At 41.4% G+C, this 13,054-nt stretch overlaps 1 long non-coding RNA gene across 3 annotated transcripts in view; it reads left to right on the top strand.

The window, feature by feature from the left end:
* The window catches only part of LOC121045177 (uncharacterized), a 35,532-nt gene extending 24,011 nt beyond the window's left edge, over positions 1 to 11,521 (top strand). The window contains exons 4-6 of one of the 3 annotated variants that reach the window (XR_005797620.1): positions 4,196 to 4,363; positions 8,755 to 8,869; positions 11,418 to 11,521. This is a non-coding gene — a long non-coding RNA (uncharacterized LOC121045177). Of the gene's footprint in view, positions 1 to 4,103; positions 4,364 to 8,754; positions 8,870 to 9,679; positions 9,836 to 11,417 lie in introns of those variants that run through there. The other 2 variants (XR_005797619.1, XR_005797621.1) reach the window with 2 other exon arrangements.
* The last annotated feature ends 1,533 nt before the right edge of the window (positions 11,522 to 13,054 follow it).

Raw genomic sequence — 13,054 nt, 5'->3', positions numbered from 1 at the left:
CAAGAATTACATTAAAACTTTCCAAAAGTTTAAAATAAACATCTTACGGCCTTTGATAAATTAAAACGTTTTACAAGAATTACATTAAAACTTTCCAAAAGTTTAAAATAAACATCTTCTCTTGAAGAGGAGAGACATTGTTATCATCAATTAAAAAAAAAAAAAAAGAAAGAAACAGGGAGACAAAAGAAGAACTCTAAGAACCAAGTAAGTTAAAAATTTGTTTAATTTTATTTTTGAAAGAGAGAAAGAGAGAAGGGGAGGGGCAGAGAGAGAGGGAGACACAGAATCCAAAGCGGGCTCCAGGCTCCGAGCTGTCAGCACAGAGCCTAACGTGGAGCTTGAACCCGTAGACTGCAAGATAATACCCTGAGCTGAAGTCAGAGGCTTAACCAACTGAGCCACCCAGGTGCCCCCCCCCCCCACCGCCCCCAAGTAAGGCTTAAAGGAGTGAAAGGAGAAACATTTCAGGATAATTAGAAAATTAAACTAAAAATGATCTGGTCTGAGGTAATATATTTAAAGGTCTCCTATGTTTATTTTATACTAATGTGACCCATTTGCCCAAGAAATGTATACGTGTCCCTGCAGACGCCTAAGACATGCAACGATTTTGGAGGTAAATCAAAGAGAAGAATTATATCAAAGTCACGGTCTCCATCAATAAATTGGAATTGTTACTAACAGAGGCGCTAAAGGATCTCCCACTTTTTTTTTTCACTGCAATGGACAGAGTAGAACATGGGGAGCACCTGCAGGGTCGGGGGACGAAAATCAGAAAATAAGGCAGTACTCTGGTATCCTATAGCCCTCCTGCTCTTGCCGGTCCCAGTGGACTGGTGACATTCCACAAAAACATCTTGATCACAACCATTTTTTTCTTGAAAGAATTTTGGTAAGGAACATTACAAAAATTGTTTTTATCACTTTCCTCAACCTTATCTTGACAGATTAAGTACGCAGTTACTTTTGTCAGGAGACACCGGGTGGCTTACCCAGGACAGCGAAGGCAGAGAAACTTCTTCATTCAACACATGAGAGGAAATATCCCAAGAAACGCTGTTTTCTGACATAGACGGTGAAATTTGTCTTTACAAGGAAGTCGTGTTAAAGGCTGCATTCCTGTGATTTTCTTAGGTGCCTTTCAAGGCCTTTGCACAAAGCCTTGGCTCCACACCTTGTGCTTCCAGCCTCAGTGGCCCACCCTCCTGGGACTGACACATTTCTGGAATGTTTTCAGTTGGGTTTCTGAGGATTCCTGTGAGGAGGAACATTGCCCCAGTCATTTCTCAGGACAGAAATTACTGACCTTTCTGGTTTTCTATCAGAAGAAAAAAAAATGTTTTTCACATGGCTCTAATAGAGACTATTTTTGTAAAAATACATAAACAAAATTATTGGGTTTTGCGGGTACTGAGGACCCTGAGAAGCAGTGAAGAGACTTTTCAAATACCTTCACATATTTTAAAAAATGAGACTTTCTTCCATGATTTGATGACCAAGAAGTTGTGTTCTTGAGTAAGTTTGAAGTAGAAGTTTTAAAATATATTTTGAGGTGTTTTCATTTTTTTCTTCTTATTTTAATATTTTATTTTTTAATGTATTTTTATTTTCGAGAGAGGGGTGGAGGGGCAGATAGTGACGGGGGTGGAGGCTCTGAAGCAGGCTGTGTGCTTGACAGCAGAGAGCCCAACATGGGGCTTGAACCCTCGAACCTCAAGATCATGACCTGAGCAGAAGTCGGATGCATGACTGAATGAGCCACCCAGGCGCCCCTATTTTTTAAACTTCAACTTTTTCAACCTAATTTTTACTCCCCAATGTCAGGTAGAAAACTGCTTTGGTGCCTAAACATTGAGTCACCAGAAATATTTAAGAAGAAACTTGCAGTAAATGTTTAGAAAATATTTTGATGAGGGAAAAATTGATCAAAATAATTTTCTAACAACAGCAGATTTTACTGAACAGGAAAAAAATTTTTAAGTAAAATATTTATGTGAAACCTCTTAAACTTCTAAACTCTGAATAAAAGACAAGGGAGTATTTCATTCATTCATTCATTCATTCATTCATTCAAATATAGAATTTAATATTTATTTTTCTTTTATTAGGGAGAGAATTTTAAATTCTGTTACCTGTAGCTGGGTAGCTGGAGACCTCTGGTCATTAAATTGGCTGTTTTGTACATTCTTTTTTTTTTTTCTTTTTTTTTTACTTTTTTTAAATATGAAATTTATCAAATTGGTTTCCATACAACACCCAGTGCTCATCCCAACAAGTGCCCTCCTCAATGCCCATAACCCACTGTCCCCTCCCTCCCACCCCCCATCAACCCTCAGTTTGTTCTCAGTTTTTAAGTCTCTTATGGTTTGGCTCCCTCCCTCTCTAACTTTTTTTTTTCCTTCTCCTCCCCCATGGTTTTCTGTTAAGTTTCTCAGGATCCACATAAGTATGAAAACATATGGTATCTGTCTTTCTCTGTATGACTTATTTCACTTAGCATAACACTATGAAATACGGAGTTTTGCAGCAACATGGATGGAACTGTTCCGTACATTCTGAGCCTTTTCAGAATTAGCCTAAATTGAAGACAGAGCTAATTATCTCACTCATTATAATGGCTATGGTTCAGGAGATCCCTTACTGGACAGAAATCTATGCCCCTCGCCATACTTCATATCAGAATCCATGTAAATGATTTCATTAAAAGTAATGTTACTTTAGTAAGCTTACTGTATAATTCTCTTAAATCTGCCAAATGTTTCTCAAACAGGGGTGGGGCCACACAATACTTTCCGAGCTGATTAGATGAGACCAAAGGGGCGGGGCTGAGCCTCACTCCCAGCCCCACCTTCCCGCCCCCATCCTGACCAAGCTAAGGACTCACCTCCACTGTTTTTCTTAAGAGAGTCCTGGAAAAATCATCACTTCTTCCCCAAAGCTATTAATTAGAGAGTGGAGTGATTTGATAGAATTTAACACAAAATCGTTAAATCTATATTCCACTTCTTTTCTTGAAAAAAAAGCGTGGCAGAAAATACAACCAACTCTTAGAACTGATATCTACAATTATAATATGTGATTAATTGGGACCAGAAGAATTTTAAATTAGAGATTCTATTTTTTCCTATGGTTGTTTTTCCTGGCAGGAATTCCCAACCTCTCCAGTTTTCTTTGTTGAAGTTCTTGTAAAAAGAATGCTCAAAGACCACAACAGATTTCAGTAATGTTACCTCTACCTATCATTTTATTCTTCTCCCAACCTGAAATACTATTTTTTGAATTAATTTTGAAATGGAAGTTTCAAAATATTTCTGGAACATATTTCTCTTTCCTTTAAATAAGGACTTAATTTCATCCTCAGATCTTAGGTGTAAAATAACCATTTTACAAAACTTATTTTTAAGTTTACTGAAACTTTGTATGCAGAGACTTTTAACAACTATATTTGAGTTATTTCAGTGAGGACCAGTACCTTAAACAGCCTTCCAACTAATTATGAAGAATAATAGATATCCTTAAAGAAATTTTGTTTTGTTTTTTTGTTTTGTTTTGTTTTTTAATTTATTTTATTTTGAGAGACAGAGAGAGAGAGAGAACATGCTCGCACATGGGGGAGGGGCAGAGAGAGAGAGAGAGAGAGGGAGAGAGAATCCCAAGCAGGCTCCCCACCAGGGCAGAGCCTAATGCAGGGGTGGGTCCCGCAAGCTGTGAGATCATGACCTGAGCCGAAGTCTGATGCTTAACTGACTGAGCCACCCGGGCACCCCTTCTTGAAGAATTTTTTAATAGAATATTCAAATCAAATAAGTTTAAAATTCTAACAATTGCATGAGGACCAGGGAGACTGTACAATGTTTGCCACTTTGTTAATTCTCATCTTTCTCTCTTTAGTATATCAGTTATGTTCTATCTAATGCATTATAACTATTATTTGAATTATAGTTAAGTTTTTATTAAAAATTTTTGCAAGTACTCTGCAAATTACTATCAGAAATTAAAACCCTTTCGAAATAAGTACAGCATTTCAAGTTTTATTTTTTGAATATTATTATTATGATTGTGGTAAGAACACTTAACTTAATTCTTGTCTCTTTTCTTAGGTGTCCTAAGCTTCTATTTTACATGTAACTTTGGATACTTCAGCTCTCTCTGATTACTAACATCCGTTTTTGTCACATTCATCCTGCAACAGAATAAAACCAGACCATCGCAAAGGGCAGAGCCACCTCCTACCCTTTCCCACAAAGTGTAGAGATCTCTTTGGATTTACAGGAATTCATAGCCTTTGCCAAAAAACCTGCCTTTTTTCACAATGGATCGCCTATTTCCTCTACGAGTTTGGTATCTGTGCTGCGGAACTGTAAGTGAACGTCTTCCATTTTCAGAATTTTCAAAACTCAAAAAGAACAAAGGCCTTTATTTGAGGTCTCAGGCTTGCAATTCCGGGAGCAGAGGTTCCAGCAGCCACAGTACCCCACTTTTGGGGTGAAAGCAAAGAGTTTTTCTGAAAAAGAGGAAGGGGGGCAATTACATGACTTGCGTAAAAGAAGAGAAAAAAATGTCGGCTGGTACTAACAAGCTAAGTTGCTTTTGGCTACACATTGATAGATTATTCTATTGGTGTTAACAAACAAAACCGTGCCTGGTAGGCATTTCTTAACTGTTCTGTCTTCAGAAAGCCCACAGTCAGCAGTCGGATCATCAGGATGCCCCACTGACTTTACAAACAATTGCTTGTGAAACAAGTGACCCTTCTAGACCATTCAAGGGTCTTTTTGCCCGGTTCAAGGAGTTCATTAGCGTTTGTTTTAGAAAGGAAAATGGAACTTTATCTCAAAATGGACTCCGTGTCCGGGAGTTTTATACAATTCCACCACCCCGACTCCTAGAACTTGTCTAAGGCTTTTTTCCTAGGCGACTCCTTGTTCTTTGCCATCATCTCATTATCTTCCCAATATGCTGGCTGACTTCTGCATGTCTCCATACTTAAGATACTAGTTTTCATTTAGACTTTTCCATCTGCATGGGAGGAACATTTTCCCTGTACACTTCTAGGTTTTTTTGGCTGGTCTGAGAATTAAACTGGCATAAAACAGATTAACAAACAAAACTTTAATTTCATATGTACAGGAGCCCCATAAAAATACAGATCCAAGGGCAAGTCGGGCAGTTGAGGCTTCTATGCCATCCTGAGCCAAGGACTGGGGCTTCAAAGGGGAGGAGGGTAATTCACAGGACTGTAGAAGAATAGATGTTTGGTAATTAGATGTTTGCCCTGCCACAGGGGAAGGTCATTCAGATAAACATAATCTGTGGTAATAGCTCTGTTTCTAGACCAGGCCCCCTAGCTAAATTCCTTTAGGTAGTTAAGGGAGAGGTAAAAAGTTTTTCTTCAATCTGCTGGGTTTTGATTGCCTTCAGGTCAAAATAATCCTTATGCCAAAGTGATATATTTTGGGGTCACATATTCTGTTCCTCTTCACATCTTTCTAACTTAACTATTTCCAATGGGAATATTATCAAAAGATTGTATCTCATCCGAGAACTTTCTCTGAAAAGCTGTTTCCGAGATAAAATATTTATTTAATTACACAAACACAAAGGTATATCAGTAGAACATGAGAAGACAAAGTAACTCCTTAAAACTGAAAAAAAAAAAAAAAGGATGTGATTGTTTTTCTTTCTCTTTAGTTCATACTCCTCTTGGCCACCTGGCAAAGCCTCAGTGTTCCCTCCCCCACAGCTCACATTCTGGCTACCAACCTTCATCTTCTCTCCCCCACCCCCCTTTCCCTTTTTCTTTCCCTTTCTAATGTGGATGATGCTATCTCCCCTCATTTGATAGTGTTAACTCTAAATTCTTAGTCCATTCACGCAGTTGTGGGAAAACTGTCATCCCACATCAGCTTACCAAGTGTATTCGTTTCCTAGGCTGCCATAGCAAATAACCACAAATTCAATGGCTTAAAACAAGAATGATTTCCTCACAGTTTGGGAGATCAGAAGTCTGAAATCCAGGTGTTGGCAGAGCCCTGTTCCCTCCAAAGCCTCTGGGGGACAGTGCACTGCATGGCTCTTTCCATCTTCTGGTGGCTCTGAGAATTCCTTAGCTGAAGGCCACTTCAATTTCTGTCTCCATGGTACTTTGCCTCTTCCTTTTCTCGCTGTATGTCTCTCCTATGTGTGTGTTTTATAAGGACACTTGTCACTGGATTTAGAGCCCGTCCAGATAATCCAAGATGATCTTTTCATCTCAAAATCCCTAACTTAATGATATCGATAAACACCTTTTCCTCAAATAAGGGCACATTCACAGGTTATGGGAATTAGGAAGTGGGCATATCTTTTGGGGACCACTGTTCAACTCATTACAGTGTGAATATTAGTCCCTTGTAATGAAAGGGCGGGCCTACGCCGGCCGAATCCATCTTGTTCTGTGTCCTTCACCTTGACCACACCTCCTCCCCTTGAGTAACCCCCCCCTTACCTGCCTAACAGGACTCGGACCCTTCCCCAGGACCCTTCCCCAGCCAATCGGCTGAGGTCATAGCCATTACCTCACCAACTGCCCCTAGGCCCCAATAAAACCTTTGTCCTTTTGAAACTCGCTCTTTCCCTGGTATCCCACTGCTGCATCGGTGCAGGTAGGGGATTGAGCTCGAGCTAGCTCGAATAAAGGCTCTTTGCTTTTGCATCGGACTCAGCTCCCTAGTGGTCTTTGGGGATCATGAATTCTGGGCATAACAGTAAGTGTCAGGCTCCTTGCAACAAAATGAAAAGTTATGGTTCATTTAGCTTAGCTTCCCATACATTTAAAATAATTTAGTACTAAGTATGAAAAAAAAAAAAAGAGTGATCTACTGCCCTCATGTCCAGAGAGTCAGTCTGAGAGGCCTGAGAAAATTGAAACTTAAAAGCTTAAGTTACGGGAAACTGAAACCTAACCAAGCTTAACCAGCTTGTTCCGCTTCTGTACAATTGCTTGGCGCGCCCATGTATTCCTGATCAATCATTATTGCCTGGCACATGCGTATATTCTTGATCAACCATTGTTACTTGGCACATCCATGTACTCCTGATCAATCAATCATTGTTGCTTGGCACATCCGTGTATTCCTGATCAATCATTGTGATACCCGTACCCCCGGTTGTGGTCTGACCTAAAGGCAGGAACCAATCGAATACTGTTAAGTGTCCAACTTTAACGTTTATTTATTTTTTGGGGGGACAGAGAGAGACAGAGCATGAATGGGGGAGGGGCAGAGAGAGAGGGAGACACAGAATCGGAAACAGGCTCCAGGCTCTGAGCCATCAGCCCAGAGCCTGACGCGGGGCTCAAACTCACGGACCGCGAGATCGTGACCTGGCTGAAGTCGGACGCTTTAACCGACTGCGCCACCCAGGCGCCCCAAGTGTCCAACTTTAAACACCAACCAATCGCAGCTCTGTAACTGTGGAAAATTCCTGATTTCCCCATGACTTGTTTGTACCTGTCTATAAAAGGGGTGTAAAAACCTCTCTCAGGGCCTCTTGGCGTCACCGGCAACGGGGGCTCAGAGGTCCAGGTTCGAACCTGCAATAAATGACCCTTGCTGCTTAGCTTTGACTCTGGACTCTGGTGGTTTGTTTTTGGGGGTCTCTTAGACTCTGGGCGTTTCAAGTCCATAAATGATTCTTTGGCCAATTGCTGTTCAATTTCTAGAACACAAAATATCTTCATTTTAAAAGTAAATGTCAATTCTTTGTTATACATGATGCAAACATTTGCCAGGTACAATGAGACAAGAGCATTCATATTGGACTTTTTTAACAATAGCAACAATATATCTTCTGAGGTTCAAATCTTGAGGAAAGGCAAATAGAAGTATATAAAACCCCAGTAGAGGCACTAATAACAATTCAGACGTTCATCAGGAATTGGGACACCTGGGTGGCTCAGTCAGTTAAACATCCGACTTCAGCTCAGGTCATGATCTCAGCTATGCTGACAGCTCAGAGCCTGGAGCCTGCTTCAGATTCTGTGTCTCCTTCTCTCTCTCTGCCCCTCCCCTGCTCACCCTCTGTCTGTCTGTCTCTCTCAAAAATAAACAAACATTTAAAAAAAGTTCATAAGGAATATATCCTTCGTTATGAAATCTTTTGTTGAAATGAAAAATTATGAAAACTATTTTTTGGTAAAAACTATGTTTTATTCTCTCTGCATTTGTCATGTGTCTTCATGTCATTAACACTGAGTTCCAACCATTACTAAACTTTTATTGTACAGTCATATTATAATTTGGATTAAAAAAATTAATGTTTATTTTTGAGAGAGAGAGACAGACAGAGTGTGAGCAGGGGAGGGGCAGAGAGAGAGGGAGGCACAGAATCCGAAATAGGCTCCAGGCTCTGAGCTGTCAGCACAGAGCCCAACGTGGGGCTCGAACTCACAGACTGAAAGATCATGACCTGAGCTGAAGTCAGGCACCTTACCAACTGAGTCACCCAGGCACCCAGGTATTGTTGTTGTTGTTAACATCACTAAAGACACAAATCTGAGAAGAAAGGCTTGATCATTACAGTAAAATAATTTTTAAAAAAAATGTATAAAAAGAATATGAGGATAATAGTTATTTGAATTAGATTTTTGTGTTATTTTCTAATTCCTCCTTAGACTGTTTAGCTGTTGTGATATTGAAATTTATAAAAATATAATTGGTCATTCAGATGACCAAAATCTCTTCCTCATATATATGTGTTCATTGTCCACAGTTCCTGGCTCACGGTTCCTTGGAATTTCCTGAGTGATAAGAGCACTGGGAGCATCTTTTGTCATCATATTTGGTCTCTTGGCTTCAGTTCCTGAAATTGCTTCAGAGCCGTAGAGGTGAAATGGGTGTCTTATTATTCATAACAAGCTCTTTTCCACCACAGCTGGATTTGTGTCAGTGAGGTGACTTGGAGGACACGTAAGGATGGGGCTGGTTGCCAGGGAAACCAACCATCAATCCCACCCCAGCCTCCTGATTGCCAGGGAGGGAAGAAGGGTTGGAGGTTGAACCAATCACCAATGATCAATGATTTATTCAATTATGCCTATGTAATGAAGCCTGCATAAAAACCTAAAAAGAAGGGGTCCATAGGGTTTCCATGTGCCACGATGCCAGGCCCCAAACTCTACAAGGATAGGAGCTCCTTTGTTCAGGGCCTTACTCTATGTTTCTCTCTGTCTGGCTATTGATTCGTATCCTTTGATATCCATTGTAATTAATCAGTAATCTAGTGAGTAAACAGGTTTTTCTGAGTTCCATGAGCTGCTCTAGCAAATTAATGGAACCCAAGGAGGAGGTCATGGGAACCTCTGATTTATGGCCAGTTAGAAGTACCCGTAACAACCTGGACTTGACAATGGCATCCTAAGTTGGAGAGGGGTTGCCGGAACCTCCCAATTTGTCGCCGTAGGTCAGAAGCACAGGTAACTGAGCCTTTTACTTGTGGGATCTGACGCTATCTCTGGGTGAACACTGCCAGAACTGAACTGTCAGACACCCTTTCACTCTTTCTGCTCTCCCGCAGGGGCCCTGGGAACATTTCTCAGGTGTTTGGGTGAAACCATTCTAGCAAGACCAATGCAGCAGACTTGCCCCACCCATATCTGTATTCTTTAACAAAGCTAATGACCCTCCTCCATTTTTAGGTAACAAACCAACATCGAGTACTTCCTGCGAGCCAGGCTCTCTGTAAATATTTTAGACGTGGAGCCTGGCTTAATCCCAGCGGCACCACAGAGATAAGTATGATCTCCCCTTTTACAAACGAGGGCGGCAAGACACTGAGACAGCTCTTTTCAACAAACAGAACATGCTGGTGGAGCCAGATGGAATTCAGTCTGCTTGACTGGAAGTTTGTACATACAAACAATTCACTGTATAATGGTAGCTGTCCAAATTTAAATATATATGCTAACTTTCTGGATTTTGACAAGTAATGTTATTAGAAACCTGCTAACACAGAAACTTTTTTCTTTTTCTTTAAAGTTTGTTTATTTTGAGAGAGAGAGAGTGCAAGTGTGAGCAGGGGAGGGGCAGAGAGAGGGGGAGAGAGAGAGAATCCTAAAGCAGGCTCCGTTGGGCTTCAGCACAGAGCCCAACACAGGGCTTGATGCCACAAACTGTGACATCATGACCCGAGCCCAAATCAAGAGTCAGATGCTCAACCGGCTGAGCCACTCAGGGCACCCCCAGAAACTGTTTTCTAGCATGTAAATCTCTATGGGAACTGATGAGCCTCTCATACACCTCAATTAAATTCTTTGTGTGATTTGGACAGTTTAAAAGTTACTTCAACTTTGGAAATTAAGGGTTTCAAAATTTTATCATCATCATTTCATTTCATAACCCTCTTTCCATTCTCTCTTTAGCAAGAATCATGTAAAAACCTGATGAAAGTTTTATCTTATTGAAAGATTTTTAATTTAAAAAAAAATTTTTTTTAACGTTTATTTATTTTTGAAACAGAGACAGCATGAACGGGGGAGGGGCAGAGAGAGAGGGAGACACAGAATCCGAAACAGGCTCCAGGCTCTGAGCCATCAGCCCAGAGCCCGACGCAGGGCTCAAACTCATGGACCTCGAGACTGTGACCTGAGCTGAAGTCAGACGCTTAACCGACTGAGCCACCCAGGCGCCCCAATTTTTTTTTTTTTTTTTTTACTTAAAAGTATAGAAAGCGATTTCTGTGAAGAATTAAAACCTAAAAGTAAAAAATTTTGTGTTTCATTAAATGTGAATTAGGGGCGCCGGGGTGGCTCAGTTAAGTATCCAACTTCAGCTCAGGTCATGATCTCACACTCTGAGTTTGAGCCCCACATTGGGCTCTGTGCTGACAGCTCAGAGCCTGGAGCCTGCTTTGGATTCCATGTTTCCCTCTCTTTCTGCCCCTCCCCACTCCTGCTCTGTCCTCTCTCTCTCCCTCAAATATAAATAAACATTTAAAAAAATGGTGAATTACTTATGAAATCATTTTTGAAGGAGGTTAATATAGAAGAGGTAGGACTTTTATACTTGTTTGAGGCCCTCCATGAATTTAGTGCCAATCCTACAGGATGCCAGCGGGGAAGTCTTCTGCTCATCTCACTATGGTAGCTGGCAATTTAAGAATCCAGCCCCATTAGGCCTTTGGTATTTTTGCATTATTGGCCATCTTATAGTTACCATTATTGAGAGACTCCCATGAATCAGGCACTGGCCAAATTCATTACTTTTTAATCTCATGGAATCCTTCCCACACTCAGAAGTAGCTGTCATCACCATTTTTCAGATGAAGAAACTGGGACTCACTAGTAATAGATCACATGTATTGAGCATTCGTGTATTTGACCAGGTCGCCTTGCAATTGTGACCTCATTTAATACTCAACAATCCTGTATTTCACAGATGAGGAAATTGAGACTCAAAGAGTTTGTTAACTTGGCCACAGTCGGAAAACGAATGCATAGCGAAGCCAAGATTCTTCAGGCCCTTGCTCCTGGAAAAGGAGGGAGGGAGGACAGTGGCCACCATGTAATGCAAAGTGTGAATTTCCCCACCCAGGAAAGATGGTGGGCTGAGGTAAGTCATGACAGCCATCTTTGCAATGCTCAGAAGTTGTCCTGAGGAAAAGGAAGTTGATCTCTTCAGGGTGGCCCCAAGAGGGCAGAGCTGTCATCCCAAGGCCTGACTTCCCTCTTACTGAAGGAAGAATTTTAACTCAACAGCTGACAAGGAGTGGTTTCAGCAAGAAGTGGACTCCTTTTCGGGGCGCCTGGGTGGCGCAGTCGGTTAAGCGTCCGACTTCAGCCAGGTCACGATCTCGCGGTCCGTGAGTTCGAGCCCCGCGTCAGGCTCTGGGCTGATGGCTCAGAGCCTGGAGCCTGTTTCCGATTCTGTGCCTCCCTCTCTCTCTGCCCCTTCCCCGTTCATGCTCTGTCTCTCTCTGTCCCAAAAATAAATAAACATTGAAAAAAAAATTTTTTTTTAAAAAGAAGTGGACTCCTTTCCACTGACATGTGGTTCTCCACTTTTAACCTGCTCACTGATCACCCAGGAGCTTGTTTTTACAAAACACATACTCAAGACCTTTTTCCAGGGATTCTCAGTAAGTGTGGAGCAGGACCCTGGGTGAACCTGTCCCAGGAGGTCAACACTAGGATACTGAAGAGGCAACACGTGGCAACCCTACTATTAAAGAGGGGATTCCTTCATTATAGGGGAGGTTGGACTGGATGATCCCTAAGTTACCTTCAGAGTCACTGAAACCAGAACCGTAAAAATAAAATGCTGAGCTGCTAGGAACTAGGATTGGCTGGAAACTTCTGTGAGCTAAGGGCTCCACTTGATAAAAATAGCTGTATCGCCATCTGGTGGACTGCCTAAAAAGTCTTTATTTGCACTCCTTTATCCTAAAACCATAGCATGATTTTTTTTTTTTTTTTAATTCTGATGCCCTTCACTTTACAAACCAGGAATCAGACTCAGAAAGGCTAGAGCCTACGCCCCACATCCAGCCAGCAATCCCCAGTGTACTGCTTCCCGTAGGCTTGAATTGCACAAGACTGATCCTAGGCTTATCAATCACAAAATGTTCCAAGTTTTTCCTCCAGCAAGCAGTTAGGAGAAGGTTTAAGTTTTAGACAGCTGTCACGATGCAACAAAGTCTCCAGATACTTTAGTACTATATCTCTCAAAGGATGGGGCACTGCATTAAAAATGCAGAATTCTTGGCTCTATCTCATGTGCACACCTATAGACTGACAGTTGGTCGGTGGATGCTTCACAGCCTGCGGGATCTCTCCAACCTAACCAGGTCCCAAACAGAAACCTCACATGTGTGCATCTGATTAGCAAAACCGAAATCACTTCTGAATCTCTGGCCACGGTTTAACGAGGGAGATGTAGTGTTCGCGTTCAATGTCGTTTCTCACTTTCCAGCTTCTGCAACCCCGGAAAGGCATCTTAGGGGAAAAGAAAAGCAAAGCAAAAGTTGGGAGAGATGCTGAGAAAACCAATCAGAATCTTATATATCTATCCCCCTT

This window comes from Herpailurus yagouaroundi, unplaced genomic scaffold (assembly GCF_014898765.1).
Source record: "Herpailurus yagouaroundi ecotype Mexico unplaced genomic scaffold, PumYag 29, whole genome shotgun sequence".
Classification (NCBI taxonomy): domain Eukaryota; kingdom Metazoa; phylum Chordata; class Mammalia; order Carnivora; family Felidae; genus Herpailurus; species Herpailurus yagouaroundi.
The sequence above is the reverse complement of the archived record's forward strand: the minus strand, read 5'-3'. Positions and strand labels throughout refer to the sequence as shown.